At 34.9% G+C, this 27,857-nt stretch overlaps 1 protein-coding gene across 1 annotated transcript in view; it reads left to right on the top strand.

The window, feature by feature from the left end:
* The window catches only part of LOC141404210 (neurotrimin-like), a 416,440-nt gene that overhangs the window by 76,212 nt on the left and 312,371 nt on the right, over positions 1-27,857 (top strand). The window contains exon 2 of the mRNA XM_073987581.1: positions 15,769-15,792. The gene's annotated coding sequence lies outside the window, so the exon portion shown is untranslated. The remainder of the gene's footprint in view (positions 1-15,768; positions 15,793-27,857) is intronic.

Below are 27,857 nucleotides of genomic sequence, written 5' to 3'. Positions count from 1 at the left end.
AATAAAGTAGTGAAATCCAAAATGCGAGAATAAACTGTTGGTGTGAACTGTGTTTGAAATACCTGTTGTAAAAGATATGATGCAAAATAACGCTGAAACAACAAGAAGTAAGCATTTTATAGTTTCAGAATGTTCTAAGGAATTGTTGAGAACTTTATTTGGAAGATTTTTGCAAAAGGTTACTTGGTTCAACTCCCAATAGTTTAGCCGATACTGACCAGAATTTCAGCAATTATGTAAAATGTTCTATATTTTATAGATTTTGATGCCCTAGATGGAGTTTTTCTTATGCGGTTTTTTTCAAAAGATAAGTTCTACTAGTTTAGGGCTACAATATTGCTAAGGACAGCAAGGCAAAATTCCTTTTCGTTTCTGAGATAAAGGCCTGATAAATGCAAAAAAGTGTAGATTTAGCCCGGTTTAGATGAGGCCATAAAATCCGACTTGGATCTGACAGGACAAAACCCTACTAGGGTTTTTTCAGTCTAAATATGTACTTTAAAAAATGCATACTAGAAGTTGTTTGCATTTTTAGTGTTGCATAGTGTTGTCTAATTTAATAAAATCTAATCTAAAACAGGGTTCAATCAGGTGGTACTTAGGGGTTATATCAAATTGTTGGTGAAAAAAGTTTTGTGACTATATTGACAAAGTTTGGTACAGAAGGTTTGTGTACAATACATGCTTCAAATGTAAAACTACAGCACGTTCGGTCATAACGCTAAAATTTTCAAAAAATTACCGAAAATCGGAAGGTACCGTTATACGGGGCTATACCTTAAAATGTTCTGATCGGTTAAAAATTGGTGGTAAAACCCATAAAATACCGAAAACCGGTAAGTACCGTTACATGGGCTATACCTGAAAAGTTACCTATGTATGTTGACAGTTGTTAGTGGAGTGGTGTTGTGACCCCTAAGAACCTTAAATATCAAATTTCAGCTAGATCGGTACAAATTTGTAGCCAAAACCCTCAAAATACCAAAAATCGGGAGGTACCGTTATATAGGAGCTATAGCAAAACATGGGCCGATAGCACATCTTCGAACTAGCGCTATAGCTCTAGCGGAAGCTAGAGTGATGACAACCGACAGAAATGGCTACATCAACTCGGAATTTTACACTGACCAATAATATATGTAATTTATAGGGTCGCAAATTCTTATTTCAATGCGTTACAAACGGTAAAACAAACTTAAAAATAAGCAAAACAGGACCGCCAATGTCATACCCTACACCCCTACACCAGTGGTCAGTAGGGCTGTATTGGACTGTCGAAGGCTGTTTTATAAGCGACAAAAATTCTAGGCGTGGATTTGCCCGGTTGAAAGCCTCACTGATAAGGTCCAATTATTTGGAAAAATGGTTATTCCATATGCTGAGCACATTATTTGCATCAGTTACCAAATTACCTTGCTGGTATTTACAGGAGGATGTGCCTGTACCAAAGCCATCAGTTTGATGTTTCACTCTTTGGTAGAGTTTTCGGACTTCACTCTGACTCCTGTACATCTCTAATTTTTTAAACACCCGCTTTTTCATTTCTCTTTTTACCTGCGGAAGAGACGTACGTATTAAAGGCAGCTCCCCAGGTGACACCACGGGGAAGTCAGTGTCCACAAGAGATGAGAGAGTGAGCAAGATAAATCCTGGACTTTGCCATGTTAAAGCTAATCAAGACTGGTACTTTGTATCTTTCATCCCCTACGGGTCGCTGTATATGCTAGGCAATAACTCTGTTATCTGACCTCTTATATCAACATAATTGGCATCAGTGGAAAGGTCAGGGCATCGTCGAAAAATATCCTACAGCAATAAGATATAGGTGTCTATTCTGGTGGGAACCCGAGCTCTATAAAACATTGACGATTGGTCTATAATTGCGGCTTGGAGTTTGATTACAATTTTTAATGGAACGGCGGTCATACACACATGCAAATTAGCTTTATCTCGTCGAGATATGAATTTTTGTATACCACGGTATACGTTATATTACATGAATTTTTCGGAAAAACTAACTTATAATACCCTTTCCACATTGTAAATATTGTAGAGGCTGCAAATTTTTCCACATTGCACCTAACCCAGCCTTACCCAACAACATATTTACATTATGTTTCGAATTTAAATTATATTAGACATCATCAACTTCAGCAAGAATCTTTGAGAATGTATAATTTTGTTATATAAATATGTTTTCATTTCAACACGTGTCTTTAAACTTCATAAACTGCTAATACATAAATATGTACATGTATTTTGAGATAATTAAAATTCCATCTCAATTATAATAAGGAAACATGATTACAAAATTCCACTCAGTATAAAAAAATAAAAACGCCGAAACGTTAAAAAAAACAAGTAAGAGGGGGTTATAGTCGGAGAGGACTTCATTACTAGAAACGTAAGGTATTATTTTCCGTATTTTATAATGAACAATCGGGTCTTTTCCGCTACATATTATTAAAACAACTTAGAAAGTATCAAACAGCTGTGCCGACGGAGATATTCCCTCAGCCTCGGACACAAAGAGAATAAGTAAACTCTCATGTTTTTTCTTAATTGTTGGGCCACTTTTCCTAGAATAATGGACTTCCAACCGCAACAAGTAAAAACTATCAGTCGGCTTTGCCTATGTGAACTGAGACTTTCATCTACGATCAGATCGAATGTATTTACGGTATTTTCATTATTTTGTGGCCTTTCTTGGTCATTTGCAGAGGAGGTACTTAAACGAATGGACCGACATAGTCCAGCAGCGGCATACATTTCCAAAGGATTTTCTAACTGACCTTAAACTGCACTTAAACAGAAATGTTGAACTTTTGTGGAGGAGCTTCCCTAAGGTACCTCCATTTTAGAAGTTAAACTAAATTTAGACAAAATATTAGGACATTCTTGGACATTTGGATTAGGATTAAAGTTCAAAAGTGTTGCAGAGGAGGTACTTAAAGGAATGGACCGACATAGTCCAGCAGCGGCATACATTTCCAAAGGATTTTCTAACAGACCTTAAACTGCACTTAAACACAAATGTTGAACTTTTGTGGAGGAGGTTCCCTGGAGGTACCATTTTAGAAGTTAAACTAAATTTGGACAAAATATTAGGAATGTTAGGAACAAATTTATTCAAGAGATATCGTGCATACCATTTAAGTGACATATTTTTAATATTCGGGGAAACTACCGGAAATTATGATCCGGTATGGTGAAAGTATGACAAAATATCAGGAAGGCCAAAGTTTGGATCAAATCGGTCAGTTCGAGAGTTATCGTGCTCTCCAGCCACTACATATAGTGCCATAGGGTTTTTTACACCTTTCGGGCTGTTTAATCAAGAAGTATGTACTTGCCCCTGAAAAAACATTTACTGTCGTAATTGAGAAAGCGAAAGCAAGTTGCTTAAAAAAATCGAAGTGATTCGAGAGCAGGTCTTAAAGTGAATTTATACGTAATTTTGTGTGATAGGTACCCGAAGGAGTGGACAAACATAATTTATATTCGAACCTGATCTATATCTGGTAGAAATATTAGGATATGTAAAGTATGGACTAAATCGGTCACTCCCTTTCAATTTTTCTGAACATTTTTGAACTTTTGTGAGGGAGGTACCTGAAGGAGTGGGCCGATATGGCTTATGATGGAACTTAAACTTTGCTTGGACAAAATATTACGAAGGCCAAATTTTGGACCAAATCAATTGCGCTCCAAGCACTACACACGGTGCCATATGGGTTTTTGCATCTTTCATGATATTTTCTCAGTAAGTATGGACTTGCCCTTAATGAAACATGTACCGTCGTAAGCGGGGCAGTGAATACGAGTTGCTACAACAAAAATCAAAGAGATTCGAAAACAGGTCCTAACCAAAACATTTCCGATATTTTGTGTGGGAGGTACCCGAAGGAGTGAACCGATTGAGTCCATACTAGAACCTCATATAAGTCTAGTAGAAATTTCACGATGTGCAAAGTATGGACCTAATCGGTTACTCCCTTCAAGAGTTATAGTGCGCACAAATTTTCCGAACTTTTGTGGGGGAGGTACCGAAAGGAGTGGACCGATATAACCCATCTTCGAACTTAAACTAAGTTTGGACAAAATATTACCAAATCGGTTCACCCGTTCTAGAGTTATCGTGCGCACTAGCCAGCCAGTCAGACAGACGGACGGACATTTCTAAATAGCCTCCAAATTGTGTTATACCCTCAGGCGCAGACCAACAGCTCCGGTACGAGTTAATCGATATGGCACATCTTCGAACTTAAACTACGTTTGGCCAAGATATTACCATACGCAAAATTTGGTTCGAATCGGTTGATCTGTTCGAGAGTTATCGTGCGCGCCAGCCAGCCAGACAGACGGACAGACAGCCGGACGGAGATGTCTAAATTGACTCCAAATTGTCTGAAACTAAAATAGTTATTTCTATGACCCAGCCAGCATTTTGTTAAAATTTAAATCAAATTCGAGTCTTTTTTGATCCGACTGCACGATTAAAAAGCTGGAATATGAGCTCATTTTCTGATCATAAATGACTCCTTTGTCGGTAGGAAAACATAACCTCAGGCGACTTGTCTAAGCAAATCACAAATGAGTCTTCCTCTGCATTAGTTTCGAGTCATTTTTGTCCATTTTCTGATAGTATATAAAGTCTTTTTCGAGTCGTATTTCAATCATTTATTGGTGATTTGTTGATTACTTTGGGACTCTTTTTCGAGTCTTTTTTGGGTCATGTTTATAATCGTTTACGAGTCTTTAGGCAGTCATTTATTAGACAAAATAAATTAAAAGAAATTTCTCTTTATTCTTTTTTGTTTCTTTCCTTTGTTTTGTTGTCTTTTCTGCTTTGTTATGTCTTTTAATTATTCTTTATGTTGCGCGGTGAGTATACTGCTTCTTCATTTCACTTGGCAAAACCTGAAAATGTGTTGTGTTTGTCTATACTCTTAATATTATACGTTACATTTATATCAAAGTCTTGTAGAAAGTGTATATGAGAATTATTTACAACCAAACAAAAATAAAACAAAACAATCAGTTTTTAATCACCTAACTGTTCAAAATATGATCAGAATATACATAATTATAATCACTTTTCAAACACCTTTATGACCCTTTTTTGATTAAGCATTTTTCAATCTTCCAGATGATCAAAATGTGACAATAAATAACAAAAAATTGTCACATTTTAAACACCTCAATGATTTATTTGTGATTGCTACACATTTGTTGTTGTATTTTAAATTGAACTCTTTTTAATCATTACAGGGAGTCACTTTCGAGTCCCTTTCTGATCACACAAGCGACCTAATCAATTTTTGATCACCAAAAGGACTCTAAAAAGACTCCTCAATGTGATTTTTGAAAAAACAGTCTTCTAAATGCTATCTGGGGAGGCACAGTTTTGGTCGTATCAATGTGTATATTAGGAAAAGTCAGAATTTTTTAATATTCCATTCCACGACGATTTTTTGTACATGGATTGAGAAAAAATCCCATTCTCAAATCTGTTAGAGATAATAATTTTAGATATAGCACGCAAAATTTATAGCGGTTTCAATCAGGGTTTCGGCGTCGAGGTATTTTTGGCTCGACTCCGACTCCAGACGAATTTTTTTCACGACTCCGGCTCCGACTTCGGGTCGACTCCGAGAGTGAATTCCTATACCACTAAAAATGAATAAAATGTGCAAAATTTTTTAATTTTTTCCTATATTTTGGCCTATATAGGCTAATGTGTTAGTTTTTCCTTACATATTCATTAGAACGGACATTCGTTCGAATACATTCGTTCATATCCATATCGTTTCGGCCGAATCTTACGAAAGTTTCTGTCGGTTTTCCTTTTTTGGACGAGTGTATTCTGGACGTGAGAAAATCTTGAAGCTTTCAAAATATGTGAAAATGAAGGGGCAATACAAATCATAAGGACTGTGTACATGCAACAAAAATTATAAGCAATTCATGACCAAGTTTCAAACTGGATGTAAACCAACATTTTAGTGTGCTTAGTCTTAAAAGGAGAACCCCAGTTGTAAAGCTTAATAAAAGCAATTTTTTATAATTTTTTTTTTCCGAGAACACTACGTAACTTTTTGGCAGATTTTTCTCCATCTGAAAGAGAAAAATATTACGAAATTTTTAGGCAGTCTACGAAACCCAGCTTTTATTAAAGCATTTTGCGGTGCCAACTCTAGCTCGAAAACTAATAAACCAATTGTCATATATTTTTGTGGCCGATTTCGATAAAAACACAGCTTATATGCTGCATACAAAATAAAATAAATTGTTCCCATCCAACTCTCATACTAAGGCAATATTGTTTCGATCGACTTAAAAATTTGACCACATATTCTATGCTACTTATACTTTCTACTTTTTTTCTGAAATTTTTAAGTACTCTTAGGGATCACCCCTTAAACTAAAGTTCAGCGCTCACATTTTGAACTTTGGTGTGGAGTAGATAATTTTATTGAAATATTTGAGATATATTGTGGACACCACCCAGCACGTAGGCAGATGGATGTCTTCTGGAACTGAAAAATTAGCACACTGAGATTTCGTACATGAAAATATTCTACAAAAATGTTGCTAGGAAACTTTTTTGTATGGTCGGTCCACCAGGACAAGTAATCGATATTGTTATATTTTCACTGTCCTTTATCACTTTTACCAAATCCTTTTTTCATGAAAAACTATAGATTATGTATTTTATTGAATTTCGTATAAGCAATTGATTGTGTAGAAAACTCGGATACACATGAACTATATCTGTTCCTGGCGGACGAATCCGGTTACTTAAATGTCTGCATCTAAAGCCCTCATTGAGTATATAATGAATCCTAGAAAAAAGATTCGCCGTTTGTCAGACATCTGAGTTATGGCGGGATGAATCTATCGTTGACCAGCAACGAATTTATGATGCCCTGATTCAGAAGCGTAACCGTCCGAATTTCATATATAGTTAATAGATTATGCGAACTATATCGAAATACATAAACATACGATTTTTTTAATGGGTAAAACCGATAAAGTACTATGAAAATGTGACAATATGGATTTCTTGGATATGGGAAACCAACATATAATTTTCGATGGAACATTTTTGTCAAAAATTTCATTTTTTTTTACTTTTTGAGTTCAAGCATATTCGACAGAAAGGTTCCTCATTCTATTTAACTGAAAACATGACATCTAACAATGGTGAAACAATATCTCGAAACAGAGATAAAAAGCTATTTTCTCAATTATTGATGGGTGTCAATCAAAAAATTCATTATGTCATAACTCAGATATTTCAGCTATGGGATCCTTTGGGGTTTTCAATTGGGGTTTTCATCCCGAAAAGGAATTTTTCCACCCCCAGATCTTGACTTCCATTTTGTGTTACAGGGTATTCAGTAAGATTTCCCATAGAGACCACAATGTCTTAAATAGAAGACAAGGAGAACATCTCATAAAAACAAGATGAGAATACCAATAGAACTTTGTGAGAATAACAGTAAGATTTCTGACGAAAGAAGTTAAAGGTCCAATCTAAATTCGATTGTCGTAGAATTTTACTTTTGTTTGCAAAAATGTAAAAAATCAATTGGATCAACAAAATAGGGATGAATAGACTACACTTCACAGGATAGTAAATATCCTAATTTATAACTTCCTACATACTATATGTTTAACTTTAGTAAAAAAGTTTACGAATACAGCGAATTCTCTTTTAATTTGTACACATTTGTCAAGATTTTCTTTGGCCGCTAAAATGTAGCATATTTTCCCATTATTTCGTATTGAGGTCCGTAAATACGTGACCTTTAAAATGTTCTTGAATTTCGAAGAGTTTGTTATTTACAGACGTGTGGGGGCGTTAACAATAATTGATTTGTTTGTGAATTTCAGATTAAAACACCATTCCGAGAATATTTGTATGTTTATTGTAATCTTAGGTACATTTTTGTAGTTGATTGTATTCCCTAATTTTGGAGGGTTTGAAATTTATGGACCGGAATCAGAGACAAGAGTACAAAAAACGAATATTTTTAAAGTGTTTTGCTATTTTGAGCTTTAAGAACCTTACGCAAACAGTTCGTATTTTACTGATATCTTTGCTACATTATTGTAGTTGATTGTTGTCTTGAATATTAAACGGTTTAGTGTCTGTTGACTAGAACAAGACAAAACAGGATAAAAATCCCATTTGTTTTCCTACTTTGACCTTTAAAAACCGTTTATACGGAGTTCGTATGTTCTAAAAAGATGTTTATTGAGATCTAAAGTACATTTTTGCCATTGGTTATATGCTTCAAATTTGATCAGTTTGATATCTTTAGACCAAAACCAGAGATAAAATGTAAAAATAAATTACGTCTTAACGATTATAGCCTAGAAGATAAAGTTTGATGGAGTTGTAAAAGTATCTCCTTACCAAAAATTGTCAATATAAGTCCACATCTTTATATAGCCCTTATATAACGGTACCACCCGTTTCACCAATGTGAAACTGACCTCCATGCCAAATTTCGTGACGATCGGTCCATAATTGCGGCCGAGAGTTTGATAACAATTTATAATGGAGACACGGACGGACACACATCGCTTCATCTCGTCGAGATATGAAAAATGGTATGTAACATTGGGGGTCTACGACGAATATTTCGCGGTTAGGGTATAATTACCAAGAATTTTTTACTCATTTTGGCCTTCACATCACATTCGTAGTAAATGTATTTCCAGAAATCTATTTACATGCAGTTTTGAGTTGAAGGTTCCTGAATATTATGCATATGAATTGTTGGTGCAACTAGAAGTTGAATACAAAAAAAAAAGAGAAATGTGTTTACCAATATTAAATTCACAGAATCTTAATAACAGCTGTCATGTTACAAAGCCAAAGAATGTTTGTGTTTTGAAGTTGTAATAGAAGAACAAATTTCGGAGTTCGTAGAAGTGCCAAATTATTTTCCTACGGTTCACAAAAGATATTAAAAAAAACTTCAAAGAATTTTATAATGTGGTACGACGAAATGTGTTATTGAATTGTGTATTTGAATTTGTAACATGCAATTTGCAACAAAATGAAACCTGTATCCTTTGATAAACTATAATTTCCTACCTAACGCATTCTTCTCAACTTATCAAGTATAAATAAGCAATTAAGTTTTAAGTCTCAAATGTGGTTGAAATAGATTTAGATATTAATTAAGGTATAATTGCATGATAGAACAAATAAGGTAAAGTAAATACTACAACAAATACAACTCAACAACAACCACATAGAAATTTGTTTTTGTTTGTAACGTTAGTGTCACCGGTATATGTAAACAAAATAAGGCAATGTCTATAAATTGTTGGAATTTAAAAAACTAATACTTGTCACATTTGATTGAATATATTGAAAAATATGAATGATAATTTGATACATTTTTAATTAATTTGAATATTTCTATATAATTCCACTTAATGCATAATTCCTCACAGAAAGTAGAATTCTTCCAATACTGTTTGGTGTCGCTGAAAATTCATTGAAAAAGTAAAAGCTGGTTCAATATTTTGTTTTTGAAATCAAAAAGGCACATGTTTATTAGGGTTATACTTTTTTCAAATTTAACAAAATACCACACATATTAACAAATCTTATACCGCGCGTAGTTCCGACTTGGAACGGGGACAAGACATTGATATGATGAAGTCTTAATGGGAAATAGTTTTTTTCTGAATGATATTTTTTCTCAAAAATATACATATATCCTTAATATGCATCGAACATTGAAATTTGACACTAACATTACATCCCAGTTTAGTCAGCTGCGTATTGCTGTTACATTATATTGTTCTATAATGGTATAATTTTATGAATACCAAGAACAAATCGAAGTCGTGGAATGGGGAGTGATTTTTTCACTACTTGTCTTATTCAAGTTCATACAAAGTCATGTTTGTTAAAATTACGATTTATTTCTTACATTTTAATAGCATACATATCACATCTGGCGTGATAATACCACACATCACACAGTGTTTACAGTTGCTTGACAACAGTGACCAAAATTACTTCTAGTGGAGATATTATGTTTTGTTTTAATAAGTGAGAATCCAAAATAACAAATAACAGTCATTGCAGTATATACCAACACAAGGACCTAAGTATTTAGATAGTTTTGTACTCTCTTTTTACGGGGGCTATATTAAATCGTGGACATATACTTTCGAAGACTGTATAAACAAGTAAAAAAGTATCAGTCGGCTTTGCCTACAGAGATACACTGTGCAACATTTTTAAGTTGATCTTGTGCAAACAATTCGAACCGAGGATTTTTTGAAAGTACAGACCCAAACGACAAGAAAACCTAGTTGGGTTTTGTTGTGTCAGATCCAGCTCGGATTTTATGGCCCCATCTAAACATGGTCAAATATTAAGTTTTTTAAGAAATTCGAGGCTATATCTCTGAAACCAATGCGAATCTTCTGCTGACCTCTGAAGCAAATTTGTAGATAAGGACAAGAATAAAATATTTGGAGAAAAAATGAACTCGAAAAATTACATTTATTGCTTCAAATTTCAAAATATATGCAAAAATTCCACAATTTTTATACATTTCGCACCGTATTTAATTTTTTCTGAATACTTTCTTTTGGAAAAATATTCCCTGGAATGTAATACACAACTCTTCAGAACATGTCATTGTTATAAAATTCCTCTATGCCGTTGTTTTCAGTACATTTGTCAACGACGATTTAATAAAAATGTCAATAATGTAGTGAAATCCGAAATGCGAGAATAAACTGTTGGTGTGAACTGTGTTTGAAATACGTGTTGTAAAAGATATGATGCAAAATACTGCTGAAACAACATGAAGTAAGCATTTTAGAGTTTCAGAATGTTCTGGAGAATTGTTGTTCAGAATGTTCTGGAGAATTGTTATTTGGAAGATTTTTGCAAAAGGTTACTTGGTTCAACTCCCAATAGTTTAGCCGATACTGACCAGAATTTCAGCAATTATGTCAAATTTTCTATATTTTATAGATTTTGATGCCGTAGATGGAGTTTTTCTTATGTGGTTTTTTCAAAAGATAAGTTTTACTAGTTTAGGGCTACAATATTGCTAAAGACAGCAAGGCCAAATTCCTATACATTTCTGAGATAAAGGCCTGATAAATGCAAAAAAGTGTAGATTTAGCCCGGTTTAGATGAGGCCATAAAATCCGAACAGGATCTGACAGGACAAAACCGTACTAGGTTTTTGTAGTCTAAATATATACTTTCAAAAAATGCATACTAGAAGTTGTTTGCATTTTCAGTGTTGCATAGTGATATACCATCACTAGGGTGGGACGATTTGAACACCACCACGAGCGCCTGAATTTTCTGATTATTTGGATTGAACTGAGCAAAAAAGTCCACTAGACCATACGTCTACGGTGAAAATCGAGCCCCCGCATTTTGACTTGAAGTTTTTTCAAGGTTTTTTTTGGATATTTTGACATATATGTAACAGCCAAACCACTAAGATTTTCGATCCAGCACAAAGACGAAAATTGTAGCCAAGACAATAATTAAAAACTCTCTTGTACATAGCAAAAGCATTGGAACGCTCCTTCAGGCAGTTATGGCCTCGAAAATGTGCACATTTTTCGGAAAATATCGATAATTTACACTGTGCTACAAAGTGAGCGGGTGGAAATTTCCTTTTGGAGATGAAAGCCCTTGGTGAGTGTACTAAGAACGCAAAAGGAAATTTTCAAGATAGGTCAAGTTTCTGAGATTTGGTTTGGCCAAAATATCCTTGAAAAAAATTTCAAGTCAAAATCCGGGGGTGGATTTTCACCGTAGACATATGGTCTAGTGGACTTTTTTGCTCAGTACAATCCCAAGAATCACAAACTCCAGGTGCCCACTATCACTTTTTTCCTTCCATACAAATCGCCCCGGCCTAGACCCTCAGCCTGTGTGAATTGAAACACTTTTTTCCAAAAAAAAAATACTTATTTATTTAGGGGATTTTCAACATTTTGGAGGAAGGTATCTAAAAGAATGGACAGACATATTCCATTTAGGAAGCCGGTCTTGTTGTGGGAGTCATTCCTCTCGATATATATCCAACTTTCATTTCAGTAGGTCACCATATAATTTAGAGCTTTTGGACTATTATATCAGGATACATGAACTTGCCTACGAAAAACATAATATCGCTGTAAACAGGTCCAGTAGGAGTACCTTCGGTAAAAATTTCCAAAGGATCCACGAACAATTGTTGAACATTTGTGTGGGTGGAACCCCGAGAAGTGGACCGATAGGGCCTACTTTTGAACATAAACTAAGTTTGAATAAAATATTTCGAGATCAAAAGTTTGGACCAAATCGGTTCCTCCGTTTATGAGACATTGCGCGTACCATTTTAGCGAATATTTTCGAACTTTGGGGGAGGTACCGGAGGAGTGAACCAAAAAGCACCACTTTCGAATTTCGTATTATATTCGAAGAAATATTACGATATGCAAAGTGTGTACTAACGCAGTATTCGGTTCGTGAGTTGACGTAAACCTCATGCTGGCCGTATGGTTTTTTTTTTAATTTTTTCGGGCCATTTTCTCAAGAAGTATAGACTTGCCACTGAAAAAAATTGTAGCATTGTAATAAGAGCCTTGAGTGCAAGATGGGGCAAGAAAAATTAAAACTATTTGAGAGGAGGTCTTAAACTGCACTTTTCCAAAATTTTGTGTGGGATGTACCCGAAGGAGTCGACCGATATAATCCATATTTGAACTTGATCTCCGCCTCGTAGAAATATTACGATGTGCAAAGTATGTATCAAATCGGTTACAGCCATCAAGAGTTATCGTGCGCACAATATTAGCGAAAAGTTTTGAATTTTTTTTGTGGGGGAGGTATCCGAAGGAGTAAACTGATATGGTCCATCTTAGAACTTGTTTTAATCTTGCACAAAATATTACGACTGCGAAATTGTAGATCGACCATTTCGATTTTATAAAGAGTTAAAATCCTTCAAAGTACCAACAAGTAAAAAAGTATCAGTCGGCTTTGCCAACAGAGATATACCCTCAGCCTGTGTATATTGAAACAATTTTTTCCCAAAATACGTATGTGTTTAGGGGGTTTTAAAAATTTTGGGAGTTTGAACCAACAAAAGTGTTGATAAGGATTAAAGATGAAAAGTTTTGCGAAGGAGCTACTAAAAGGAATAGATCGACATTGACCGTTATGGAAGTGGATCTCCAGCCACAACATATGGTGCCATAGGGGGTTTTTACACTATACGGGATCAAGAACTATGGACTTGCCCCTAAAAAACTTTTACCATCGTAATTGATTCGCTGCCTCAATTACGATGGTAAAAGTTTTTTAGGGGCAAGTCCATAGTTCTTGATCCCGTATAGTGTAAAAACCCCCTATGGCAAGTTGCTTCAACAAAAATCAAAGTGATTCGAGAGCAGGTCTTAATGTGAACTTATCCGAAATTTTGTGTGGGAGGTACCGGATGGAGTGGACAAATATAGTCCATATTTGAACCTGATCTATATCTGGTAGATATATTAGGATGTGTAAGGTATATACCAAATCGGCCACTTCCTTCAAGAGTTACCGTACGAACAATTTTTCCGAACATTTTTGAACTTTTGTGGGGGGGTAACTGAAGGAGTGGACCGATATGGCTTATCTTCAAACCTAAACTATGTTTGGACAAAATATTACTAAGGCCATATTTTGGACCGAATCGGCAGATCCGTTCGAGAGTTATCTTGCGCTCCAACCACCTCACAAGGTGTCATAGGGGTTTTTTTTGCAACTTTCATGCTATTTTTTCAGGAAGTATGGACTTGCCCCTGATAAAACTTGTACCGTCGTATGGAGGGCAGTGAATACAAGTTGCTAAAACAAAAATCAAAGCGATTCGGGAGATGGCCCTAAACTGAACTTTTCCGAAATTTTGTGTGGGAAGTACCCGATGGAGTGGACCTATTGAGACTATATTGGAACCTCATATTACTCTGGTAGAAAGTTTTCCCTGTACAAAGTATGGACCAAATCGGCCACTCCCTTTAAGAGTTATCATGCGCACAAACTCTCCGAACATTTTCGAACTTTTGTGGGGGAGGTACCGGAAGGAGTGGACCGATGTAGCTCATCTTCGAACTTAAACTAAGTGTGGGCAAAATATTACGAAAGACAAAATTTGAACCGAATTGGTTCATCTGTTCGAGAGTTATAGTGCGCTCCAGCCAGCAGGACAGACAGACAGATGGACGGACGGACATGGCTAGATCGACTCAAAATTGTCTGAAACACCTTTCGTCCAAACATACTTGGGGTCTTAAACCATTATTTCGATGAGGCACATTTTCATAGTATCAAAGTGTATATACCTTCCTTTGCCTAAAGGCTGAGGGTAAAAAATGGCTGGAAGTTGGTTTTTGGACTTCTTTGGGGGTACAAAAATTCCGAATTTGCAACTAAGTAGGTGGGGTTCTATTAAGCCATTTTGGTTCGATAACGTTGTAAAATCCTCCAAAATACCGAATATCAACAAGCAAGAACTGCGTTAAGTTCGGCCAGGTCGAATTTGTTATACCCTCCACCACGAGTTGTATTAAAGTAAAATGGAAAAATTAGTTTCCATTCGTTTATGAAAAATGCTTTATACGAAATTTCAGCAAGTTCGATAAAACAATGTGGCTACCCTTCAAAATACCGAAATTCGGGAGGTATCGTTCTATGGGGTCTATATAAAGGTGTGGACCAATACCGACACATTTCTTGAAGAAAGTTGTATACCCCAACGATGACTAAATACCTCATTTCAGCCATTTCTGAGGAATATTGAGGCTACACCATTCAAAACACCGAAAATCCGGAGATACGTTCTATGGTGGCAATACTAAGGCGTGAACTTGTACCGCCAAGTTTCTGGGGGAAAGTTTTATACCCCCACGAAGACTAAGTAACAAATTTCAACCATTTCTGTATGAGGTTTTTAAATACCGAAAATCGGGTGGTACCGTTCTATGGAGGCTATATCAAAACACGGACAGATATGCCCGTTTGCAATACGAAACATCCTAGGAGTAATAGAAACTTCTATATCAAATTACAAAGCTCTATCCTAAAAATTGCGAGCTGTATCTTGATTTCAACAGACGGACGGACAGACTGACATGGATATATCCACTTAGAATTTTACCCAAATCAAGAATATACATATTTATAGGGTCTCCGATGAATATTTGGATGTGTTATGGTGAAGGGTAAGCAAATGGCTGGAATTTGGTCTTGGTTGAGGGCACGGTGCGTAACATTTTGAGTCATGGTTTATTTTCCATATTCTGATAGCGCAGCGTTGTTTCCTATCTCATGAACTTTCGCGGTTGTAGGCCTCCAAATTTTTGTGGCTTCGATGTCTTCCAAGCCATTAAAAAAATGTATTTAGTCCATATTTACATTCGGCCATTTTCCTTGCGGCAATTGTCAGTTTATCTGTGAGAGAGGGTGTTGAGAGGCAAAGGGTTACCATATACCTCATCTCTCTCTCCGTCAAAATAACAATTGCCGCAAGAAAAATTGCCTAATATAAATATGGACTTTCTCTTAGAGGCAATTTTGTAGCACTTGTTTTAGCCAACCACACAACTTTAAATACCCTTCAAACATAGCTTATAAGTATTATATTTTGTGTTTTTTTTCAACTTATTTATTCACGAACTGTTTATAAATCTCACCCTAAGCCTTTGTCTTCTTCTCTCTTTCCCCCGCAGATATTTAAAATGTCCACATACATGGTAAGTAAGCTAAAATTTAAACATTTTTCAATACGTTTCGACATGTTATTCCTGTGCGTATAACATTAATGTGTGTGTTTGTGTTCGATTTTAACAATTTGTCACCTTTTTTATGTGGTCGGCATTATAAATGGCCTAGGCATATGTCAGCATCGAACACCAAAAACAATATTTCACACTAAAATCATTTAGGTGCAAAAATTTTTCAAAAATTTTTAACATTTTCAATTGGAAGTGGCTTAAACGAGATATAATAAATTATGGTCTCTAATGCCGAACAAAAACAAAACAAAAAGAACAAAAAAAAAAACACATTTATGCCGCATTATACAAAATCGATTCAGTATCCTCTGTTTATTATGCCGAGCATCCAGTCAGAATTTTACATCGCATAGTTTGTTCAACGCCAGCGACTTTTGCTGTCTGATTAATGATGACGTATAGGCGCGTTTATCCTTTCATAAGCTATGCGTGCCTGTTGTGTTGGGATACTTGTGTGGCCTGGCTGCCGGAAAGCAACAACTTGGTTTATGATTTACTAGCAAAATGCCCGCTACTTCGTAAGCGGAGAAGGAATAATATAGAAATAAACAATATTTAATATGGAGAACACTGAAAATATTGATGTACTAATACCTATTTGAATTGATATTTAATTTCTTTCAAGTACTGCTCGTATACGTTTTGTTCGAATTTCAAAAAAAGACCTCTACACTTCAACAGCGCCTACATTTTAAATTCCAGTCCATGTTTTATTAGAACAGTATGGGTATTTTGAAAATTTTATCCACATTTTCCAACCGAATTTTCGAATTTGTGGTATCAAAATGTAGAAAACCATTATTCAGAAGATGTTACCCTATATAACAGTTACTTTTTGAGACATTTTATTTTAGGCATTTTTTTCTCAGGATGTAAAAACCTTCTTGTAAAACAGTAGCCGCATAGATCTACCTTTTCAAATGAACAATTTTGTTGAAAAGGTACGTATGACTTTTTGATTTCAGTACATTATTTAGAAACCGAATTCGTGTTAACCTAGAAACAATAGTACATTATTCAGTAAAATTTTTAAAATCCAGGACCTTAGCTCCAATATTACAGTTTTAGCTCTACTTGTTCACCCAATGTCAATGGTATTACATATAGAAACCTTTCATACACTTAATGGCAGATTTAAATAAACATTCTGATCCAATCTCAACAGGTATCTTCATAACAATTTTAATTTTTCGATTTACCCAGTACCAGTGCTTCAATATTTAGTATTATTTAATACATCTAGTACACTTATTGTACTACCACCTTTAACAATGAACCTGACAAATTTCAGAATTTCACTTCTATTCCTTAGCCCAATACCAAATTTATTGCAATTTTGTACTTTTCACACCCTAATTATATAATTCCAGCTTCATTGCTACACCCAATGTCAAATTTAATACCATTTTGTACATTTGGTACTTCTCAATAAATCATCCAGCCCTCAGCCTAATTTTAGAATTTGTATGCATTTCACAAAATCCGTATCTAAACACCAACACAATCCCTCATACAACAATTCGAAATTCCACCTATATCCCATCATGCAACACCAAACTGGTACCAAATTTAGTACTTATAGTATGTATAACTTTCAAAAATTTCTTCCTCTTAACCACAACTATATCCCAACCGCTATTTAGTATTTTTCGTATACATTAGTACGAATTTCTTTTTATAGAAGAAGATCTTTAAGTCTCCATATAGGATGAAGGCTGTAAGTCTTCTACAGTTCTATATGTCTTTAGGCCGTCTTATGGAAATCTGTACTATTAGTACGTTTTCTCATAAGTCAATAGAAAGTATTGTAGATCATCTTATAGAAGACCTGTCGGTTTTTTTGGAAGATCTATACGCCTTCTTATAGAAGAACTGTAGACCTTCTTATAATACTAATATTTTATGAGAAGATGTACAGGTCTTCTATAAGAAGAGGTTTTCTAATAGAAAATTAGTAGATTTTCCTATAGAGGATCAATAGGTCTACTTTCTTATGGAAGATTAGTGCGACTTGTTATAGATGACAAGTATGATTTCTAATAAAAGTACAGTTTGTCCTATTTTATGTTAGGTTTGAAGGTAAGTATGTCTTTTCTTTGTAGAAACCCGGTAAATATTGTTAAAGTGAGCTATTGGGTCTTTTTACCGTAGACCGTTACCTAGCGTTTATAAATGCCAGTGACAGTTAAAAATTCAATACATACACAATATTTTACTACTACAATTACATTTTTTGAATTATAGACTCCACTACTATACTAATACGGAATTTCACAATTTCAGCTCTACCCCTTTACACAATAAAAAATTGGACCAAATTCTGTGCCATTTAGTAATTTTCGTACACTTATTGTACGTATATCCGCAACTACATCCATATCTCAGCCCTACACACCAACTGCGGTTACAATACCAAATTTCCGAATTCCACCTCTATTCATAATTAATACTTTTCGTATGAAAGTACGAATTTCAATAACTATCTATAACAGTAATTGCGAATTTCAGGATTCCACCTCTATCCGTCCATCCAAATCTAAATTGTATCAAATTTCGTACCATTTATTACTTTTCGTACCCATAAGTACGAATTTCCAAAACTTCCTCAATCCCACACTCGAAATTTCAGGATTCCAGCTGTGTTCGTTCACCCAAATATAAATTGTACCAAATTTAGTACCATTTAGTACTTTCCGTACCCATAAGTACGAATTTCCAAAACTACCTCAATGCTACACTCCATAAGTAATCTTAATTATACATTTCAGGATTCCAGCTCTATCTGTTCACCCAAATCGAAAAAGTAACAAACTTAGTACCATTTAGTACTTTCCGTACCCATCAGTACGAATTTCCAAGACTAAGTCAATCCTAAAGTCCAACAGTAATCTTCATTCCAAATTTCTGGATTCAGGATTCCAAATTTAGTACTTATCGTACCCATTAGTACGAATTTCTAAAACTTCCTCAATCCTACACTTCAACAGTAACCTTAACTCGAAATTTCAGGATTCCAGCTGTCTCCGTTCACCCAAATCCAAAATGTACCAAACTTAGTACCATTTAGTACTTTCCGTACCCATCAGTACGAATTTCCGAAACTACCTCAATCCTGCACTCCATAAGTAATCTTAATTCCAAATTTCAGGATTACAGCTCTATCCGTCCACCTAAATTTCAATTGTACCAAATTTAGTACCATTTAGTACTTTCCGTACCCATAAGTACGAATTTCCAAGACTAAGTCCATCCTACAGTCCAACAGTAATCTTAATTCCAAATTTCAGGATCCCAGCTCTATTCGTTCCCCCAAATTCAAAAATTTAGTACTTTTCGTACCCATAAGTACGAATTTCCAAAACTTCCTCAATCCTACACTCCAACAGTAGCCTTAATTCGAAATTTCAGGATTCCAACTCTATCCGTTCGCCCAAATATAAATTGAACCAAATTTAGTACATTTAGTACTTTCCGTACATATAAGTATGAATTTCCAAAACTACCTCAATCCTACACTCCATCAGTAACCTTAATTCGAAATTTCAGGATTCCAACTCTATCCGTTCAACTAAATTTAAATTGTACCAAATTTAGTACCATTTAGTACTTTCCGTACCCATAACCAAGAATTCCCAAAACTACCTCAATCCTTCACTCCAAAAGTAATTAAATTCTAAATTTCAGGATTCCAGCTCTATCTTTTCACCCAAATCCAATTTGTACCAAATTTAGTACCTTTTACTACTTTTCGTACCCATAAGTAAGAATTTCCAAAACTACCTCAATCCTTCACTCCATCAGTAATCTTAATTCAAAATTTCAGGTTTCCGTGTCTATCTAAATCTAAATTGTACAAAATTTGGTACCATTTAGTACTTTTCGTACACATAAGTTTGAATTTCCAAAACTACCCCCATATCTTAATCGTACACTTCAAGGGTAATCTAAATTCCAAATTTCAGGTTTTCAGATCTCTCCGTTCACCCAAATCCAAATTGTACCAAATTTAGTACCATTTAGTACTACTCGTACACATAAGTACGAACTTCCAAAATCATTTCCCTATATCAACACCACTTCCCAACCTTGATTCCCATACCAACTTTGAAGATTTTAGCTATATCCGCTCAAAATATACAATTGGTACCAAATTTAGTAACTTTTGGTACACTTATAGGTCGAATTTCCAAAAACCCTTTGGTACACCTTTCTAACTCTCCATCAGTTACCCTCATCCCAAATTTCAGAATTCTAGCTGTTCCCGTTTGCCTAATACAAAGGGTACCATATTTAGTACCTTTTAGTACTTTTCGTACCCTTCTAGGTCGAATTTCCAAAAACCCAGCCTTATCTCACCTCTACACACCGACAGCAACCCACAGTCAAAATTTCAGCTTTCTAGCTTCAGCGGTTTCGTCTGGGCGATGATATGTCAGTCACTCACTCAGTCACTCAGTCACTCACTAAGCTCTTTTATATATATAGATTATTTATTATTTATTATTTATTATTTATTATTTACTCTTTATTATTTATGATTTATTATTTACTATTTATTATAATTTCCGGATTCCAGCGCCATCTCTCCATCAAAATGCAATTTATACCAAATTTAGTATTTTCCGTACTTAAAAGTACGAATTTCAGTAACCATAATTCGAAATTTCAGGATTCCACCTCTATCCGTTCACCCAAATATAAATTGTACCAAATTTAGTACATTTAGTACTTGCCGTACCCATAAGTATGAATTTCCAAAACTATCTTAATCCTACACTTCATCAGTAACCTTAATTCCAAATTTCAGGATTCCAATTCTATCCGTTCACCCAAAAATAAATTGTACCAAATTTAGTACATTTAGTACTTTCCGTTCCCATAAGTATGAATTTCCAAAACTACCTCAATCCTACACTCCATCAGAAAACTTAATTCGTAATTTCAGGATTCCAACTCTATCCGTTCAACTATATTTAAATTGTACCAAATTTAGTACCATTTAGTATTTTCAGCACCCATAAGTATAAATTTCCAAGACTAACTTAATTCTACACTCCAAAAGTAATTAAATTCCAAATTTCAGAATTCGAGCTCTATCCGTTCACCCAAATCCAATTTGTACCAAATTTAGTACCGTTTACTACTTTTTGTACCCATAAGTAAGAATTTCCAAAACTACCTCAATCCTTTACTCCATCAGTAATCTTAATTCCAAATTTCAGGTTTCCATGTCTATGTAAATCCAAATTGTACCAAATTTGGTACAATTTAGTACTTTTCGTACACATAAGTATGAATTTCAAAAAGTACACCCATATCTCAATCGTACGCTTCAACGGTAATCTAAATTCAAAGTTTCAGGTTTTCAGCTCTATCCGTTCACCCAAATCCAAATTGTACCAAATTTAGTACCATTTAGTACTTCTCGTACACATAAGTACGAACTTCCAAAATCATTTCTTTATATCAACACCACTTCCCAACCTTGATTCCCATACCAAATATGAAGATTGTAGCTATATCCGCTCAAAATATACAATTGGTACTAAATTTAGTAAGTTTTCGTACACTTATAGGTCGAATTTTCAAAAGCCCTTTGGTACATCTTTCTAACTCTCCATCAGTTACCCTCATTCCAAATTTCAGAATTCTAGCTCTTCCCGTTTGTCTAATACAAAGGGTACCCTATTTAGTACCTTTTAGTACTTTTCGTACCCTTCTAGGTCGAATTTCCAAAAACCCAGCCTTATCTCACCCCTACACACCGACAGCAACCCACAGTCAAAATTTCAGCTTTCTAGCTTCAGCGGTTTCGTCTGGGCGATGATATGTCAGTCACTCACTCAGTCACTCAGTCACTCACTAAGCTCTTTTATATATATAGATTACAGTTTAAAAAAAAAGTATGCATCGCTGTATGTATGTTTATGTGTGAATAACGTGGTGTATGTGTGTATGTTGATGTATGAATAATTTAACAAAGCTTGTGTGCGAAATTGCTTAATATATTTACCAACTGTTGGTTAACTGTAGCGTGTTGTTGGACAAGGGTGAATTTTTGTAACACAATACCTAATATTTCTTTGTCCGTAAGTATTTTTGTTAGTGACATGCATGTATAAAAAATGTGACTAAAAATATTTTTTTTTTTGTTGGGATTTAACATAACGTTTAAATTGCATATGCGACACACATATTGCTCAACTTTTTGGGAATATGCAAATTTTGGTGCAAGGCATTCATAAACAAGTAAAAATGCGTTATCTTCTGGGAACTCCAAATACCTAATTATACCCTATTCCACAATGTGGGAAGGATATTTATTACACTGTGCCACAAATTGGAACTCAAGGTCTGTGCGGTATTGGTAGGTAGACATACCTATTGGTTATTAGTCCGGTTAAAATAGACATGCGTATAATGGGGAAATAGCAAAAATTCCCACAAAGCTGAATTTTGGTGGAAAGCTAGGGTTAGCCATTAGAAGCAACGTCCTAAAAGTCCCCATCGATCCCATGTGTGCAAAACAAGTTATTGGGGGTCAAAGGTCATTTTTGGAGGCATTATTCAGTTTTTTTAATTTTTCTCAAAAACGGTAAGACTTAGCAAAAGCCGGCTAAAGTAAAAGTTGTAGATTCAATAATTGTCTACAAGAGTGGTTTTATGATTCTTAAAAAAGACTTACCATTTTCGAGATATCGCGATCTAAAGGTCAAATAAAGAATTAGCCGCGTAAGTTCATTATGAGGAGAACCGGTTAAAGTAACGACACTATGTGTTAGATACTTCCGTAAGCTTTCAAACGATATCCACTTTGCAGTAATCGGTTCAGTATAACCGGGTCTAACCCGGTTTTTAAATTTGGCCTTTCGGGTCGAATAACCGGCGAACCGGATCCGCAACCGTTGAAAATTACACATTTCCGTAATCAGCGCAACAAACCCTACCTTTGGACAAAACTTGAAAAAAATCGGAGAGTTTTCGTTGGGGTCGTTCCCGTTGGGCTTTCGATTATACATGTGGGTTAAATTGGCTATTTTCGCATAAAATGACTCTAACATTGAATAACTCTACTAAACGCGCTCCGATTTTGTTGGATTTTTTTTAGAAGATAGCTATAATTTCGCTCTTCAAGAATATATATAGTTTTTGGGGGACAGACCCGATTACTTCGCTTATTTTAGCCGGTTCGTCTGAATATGTGCATATTTCCCTTATAAGTGCATAAAAATCATGTGTTTTTTAGAACAGCTATATCTCAAGAATGGTTCCTCCTAGGAAAAAAATTATAAAAGTCAAACTTGTAGATAATTTTCCTGTCTACAATATTTACTTTAGTCACTTTTTGATTAGATCAACCGTTTTCAAAAAATAAATCCGAAAACCTAAAAACCCCTTAAAATTTGACCTTTGACCCCGAATATTTTTTTTGCACACATGGGATCGATGGGAACTTTTAGGACATTGCTTCTAATGGCAAACCCTAGCTCTCCACCAAAATTCAGCTCTGTGGGAATTTTTGCTATTTCAATGTCTATTTTGACCGGACTATTATCGATTATATTGACATCTGGCATGTATCTGAAATATTTACCATATATAGCTCCCGATATGCTGAACACGTTAATGAAAAATTTTCTTGGAGAATAGATCCGGTTATCTAATATTTTGAACCGGATATAGCGATATAAAACCCGGATTTTGTACCGATTTTAAGTAACCGATTAAGGTTATATGTATACCGTTAGAAAGTTAATAAAATTGCCAATCAGGGGAAATTAATTTTTTGACAGCATCTTACCTGAGTTCGGTGCTAAAACAATAAACCCGTATTCTTGAACCGTTTTTAAGGAAAAATATCACTGCGCGTAAATATGAAGATCAAAGCTTGGTGGGTGAAATATTCATTCTGCCGATGAAAGTGGATGAACCCGGAAGGACAATTATGTCGTAGGTCAAATTTCTGAGTTATAGCGAAATGGAATTTATGTTACGGGTTTATTGTCGTGTTCATAAAGTTCATCAAGAATGTATGCATCACGCCATAACTCAGAAGTTTGACCTATGGCATAACTGTCCTTCCGGATTCATAATATTAACTTCATCCACTTTCATCGGCAAGCTATATCGGGAGCTATATATGGTAAATATTTCAGATAGATCCCAGATGTCAATATAAGCGATAACCAATAGGTATGTCTACCTACCAATACATAACAAATAACGAATATACAGGAAAACAAAACATAGTTTTTTTCTGAACAAAAACCGGGTAAATGTTAAAAAAGACAATGAAAACGTGACAATATCGATTAGTTGTCAATGAGAACCTTACCTAAAATTCTCTGAGCAATATTTTTGTGGAATATTTGGGTGCTGTAAAATCTCATCTTGTGCTACTTTTACTACGGTTCAAGAAAAAAGGACGAAAAGGACATGAAAGGAATTGAGTTAGAAGAATGAAATGTTCTACAAAAAGATTCGCTATTCGATTTGACTGAGGACATGTAATCTCAAAACGCAGCTACAATAACGGTAAACAGATATATAAAGCTATTTTCTCAAGCATCATAGGCGAAAATTCAAAAAATTCATCGCGCGATATCTCAGAAACTTGACCTATGGGGAGAATTTCCTTTTGGGTTCTTAATATACTCACTAAGGGCTTTCATCTCCAAAAGTAATTTTTCACCGCACAGAAACCTTGTTGCACAGTGTTATAAGTTTGTTTTGCTAAAAATGCATTTAACACCGCGAAATATTCGTCGTAGACACTCAATGTTATATATCATTTTTCATATCTCGACGAGATAAAGCGATATAGCGATGTGTGCCCGTCCGTCCGTCCGTCTGTCCATTATAAATTGTAATCAAACTCCAGGCCGCAAATATGGACCCATCGTCACGAAACTTGGTATGGAGGTAGGTTTCACATCAGAATAGATCGCTATTGTTATTGGTGATAATCGTGAAATATTTAGGGGGTAAAATAAACCAAAAACAAAATTTGTATCCGCATTTTTTTGTAGTTAGCAATCCTAGTCCCATCAGCGCCAAATTTTAAATAAGGTGTGAGCTTATGACAGGAACGTAGCACGCAATTTTACAATATGATCAGACCGAAACTTTTGTGTGAAAATTGGATTAAATTTTAATATATATCTTATATATTTATTCCTGGACGACACATTCCGCCCACGTGAGTTATTTTTGAAAGACGATATCTCGACCTTTTCATAGAAGTCAATTATGTTGATGTACGTGCCCAGATAACAGAGTTACAGCCTAGTTTAATTGTGTGTATATTTTAGCACCGTTTTAATTGTGTGTATAGTAACCATAACCGAGTTCACAGTTATACATAGTTTAATACTGACAAATTTTTACACGAGGTAAGAATTTTGGTCAAGGACGATGCCAACAATTTTGGATAATGAGCGGATAATTCTTAGCGGGTGAAATTTTGTGGGAATTATATCCAAATTCAATTCTTGGTCTATATATCGGTCTATATACCTAACATATACGTGTTTTTTTTATTTTTGTGATTTTCTACATAGAACTGTAGCAATCATGATAGAACAGTTTTCAAATCATAAAAGAAGGATTTCGAGGTTTTTAAATTGTTACAAATTACAATGCTGTACGGGGTCTTGAAGTTTTTGTGATACCTTTGGTAAAAAGTGATGTAAAAGTATCTCGAAATATTGGCCTTTTTTCATCGATCGATTCGATAAAGATCACGGAAAACTATTTCTAAAACTCTTTTAATATTTGTTCATACCCTCAACATTTAGGCCAACGAGGTTATCGAAATGATGATTATAGACCCCAAGTATGTTTGGACGAAATCCATTTCAGACAATTTGGAGTCGATTTACCCATGTCCGTCCGTCTGCCTGGCTGGCTGGTGCGCACGATAACTCTCGAAGAATTAACCTATTTGGTTCAAATTTTAGGTCTCGTAAATTTTGTCTAAACTTAGTTTAAGTTCGGTCTACTCCTTCCGTTAGTTACCCCCACAAAAGTTCAAAATTAAGATTATTCGCGCCATAGTTCCAGAAGGGACTAACTGATATGTTCCAAAGTAGGGATGTGAAAATATTACTTCCATGCATATCGGCCTTTTTATAGAAAATTTACTTCTGTTGAAACTGAGGTATGTGGTATTGTAACTCGCGAATTGTTGTAATATACCATAACTTTTGAACGCATTTAGGTAAAATAAACTGTTTTAGCACGATTCACCGATGAATTTCTTAAAATTATAATTTGAGCTGAAGCTGTGGTCATATTAATGTAAAAAAATAGGAAAAAATCGTTGACGGAAACGAGTTGTTTTAAGTCAATTAGTGGCTTTACAATACAATGTAGAGTATAATGTTCAAAGAAGAAGTTAAAGAATACACTTCAGAGATGAAGTTTCTAATGTATGATTTTTAATATAACCACTGCATCAATCTAAAATGGATGCTGACATTTTGAAGACTGAAAAATTGGGTTTTTTGAACTTTTGCTCTAATCGGGACGCGCAATTGTACTCGTTTAAAAACTGATTATGAGTTTGTAGTACTCGCGATTACGCATTTTTTGATGTATAACGCGGGCGTGTAGCCCTCAAAGCTTCTCAACAATCTCAGCTTAAAGTCGAAATTTTTGTGCGTAAATTATTTTAAAAAACCTGTTTCTTGATTCAAAATTTGCAACTGTCATTAAATAGTCGGTGAAACCCGCGTGAACTTAGTTTTTTTACGTTCTGAATCTAATAAGCGGTGACGCGTCCAAATCCGTCCACTAGATCGGCGGAAATGATACCCCTCAAATTTCGAAAATCTGCAAAAAATGTTTCTGAAAATTGCGCGCATTGAAACGCGTTTTGGAAGTGTAATTTTTACTGAAATAAATAGAGCTATATGCCTGTTTAAAATGTGCGAAAACATATATTTCAAAACTATCGCAAATCCGGAGATACAATTGATTTTTTCTAAAAATTATGTGCGATGCTACATCCACGGTTCTTGATGGATCGCAATGAAACGACATCAAATTATGTATTTTTTAAAGGTTATCATCGAAATCGGATGCGCATAAAATGTAAATGAACTTCGTGGAAATTATGACCGTCTAACTGTATTTTGCGCTCTAATATGCAACAGACGCTACATCGTGGGTGCCAAATAGAATTTCACAAACCGTACACCAAATAAAAGGGATTGATTCGCTGTGTTCGGATGCGCATCATGTCATTTTCACTATTACGCGGTTTATATGCGTTTCAAATATTGTAATATTCAATATAACATTATTAAAATGTTATGCCACAATTAGAATTCTTTGTGATTTAATATAATTCTTTAGAAATATTCGCCAATAGGAAAACTATAAGCGAAAAATTTGTTGGAACGGAATATCTTCATTATTGCGTGAAATTTGGACGAAAATGACGAAGAACTCAAACATTTTTTCTTCAACCTTTCCTATAACACCAAAAAAAAAAAAAAAATAAATTTTAGAATAACATGATTTTTATTTTTTTTTGTCCTATTTTTTTTATTTTTGCAAATAACACGAATACTATAGCTCAAAACTTCACGACTTAGGTTTCATTTTATTCCTCACAATGTCTGGATGCTGCTATAATTTTTTTATATATATTTTTTGTAAGTATAAGCGCTATTGTTTCGAAAATATGTTTGTAAATACGTATTTGACAAATTTAATTTTTCTTGAATCCTTTGAAACTTTTCGATTTTTTTTTGCGTAATCGCAAAGGGTGCGAATTCAGTTAACGATAATAGGATATAACAGCTTACTATATTAAGCCGCGATTTTTTTTAGAATTTTTATACCTTACACCACTATGTGGGGAGGGTATTATATGTTGGTTTGGCCAAAAAGTTTGTAACGCATCGAAATAATGGTCGTAGACCATGTGTGTCCGCCGGTCCGTCCGTCCGTCTGCCCATCTAAACATTGTAATCACGCTACAGGTCGCAATTTTGATCGGATCGTCACGAAATTTG

This window comes from Musca autumnalis, unplaced genomic scaffold (assembly GCF_047663935.1).
Source record: "Musca autumnalis isolate F117 unplaced genomic scaffold, ASM4766393v1 scaffold_4, whole genome shotgun sequence".
Lineage (NCBI taxonomy): Eukaryota > Metazoa > Arthropoda > Insecta > Diptera > Muscidae > Musca > Musca autumnalis.
This window is presented reverse-complemented; position numbering and strand designations above follow the sequence as displayed.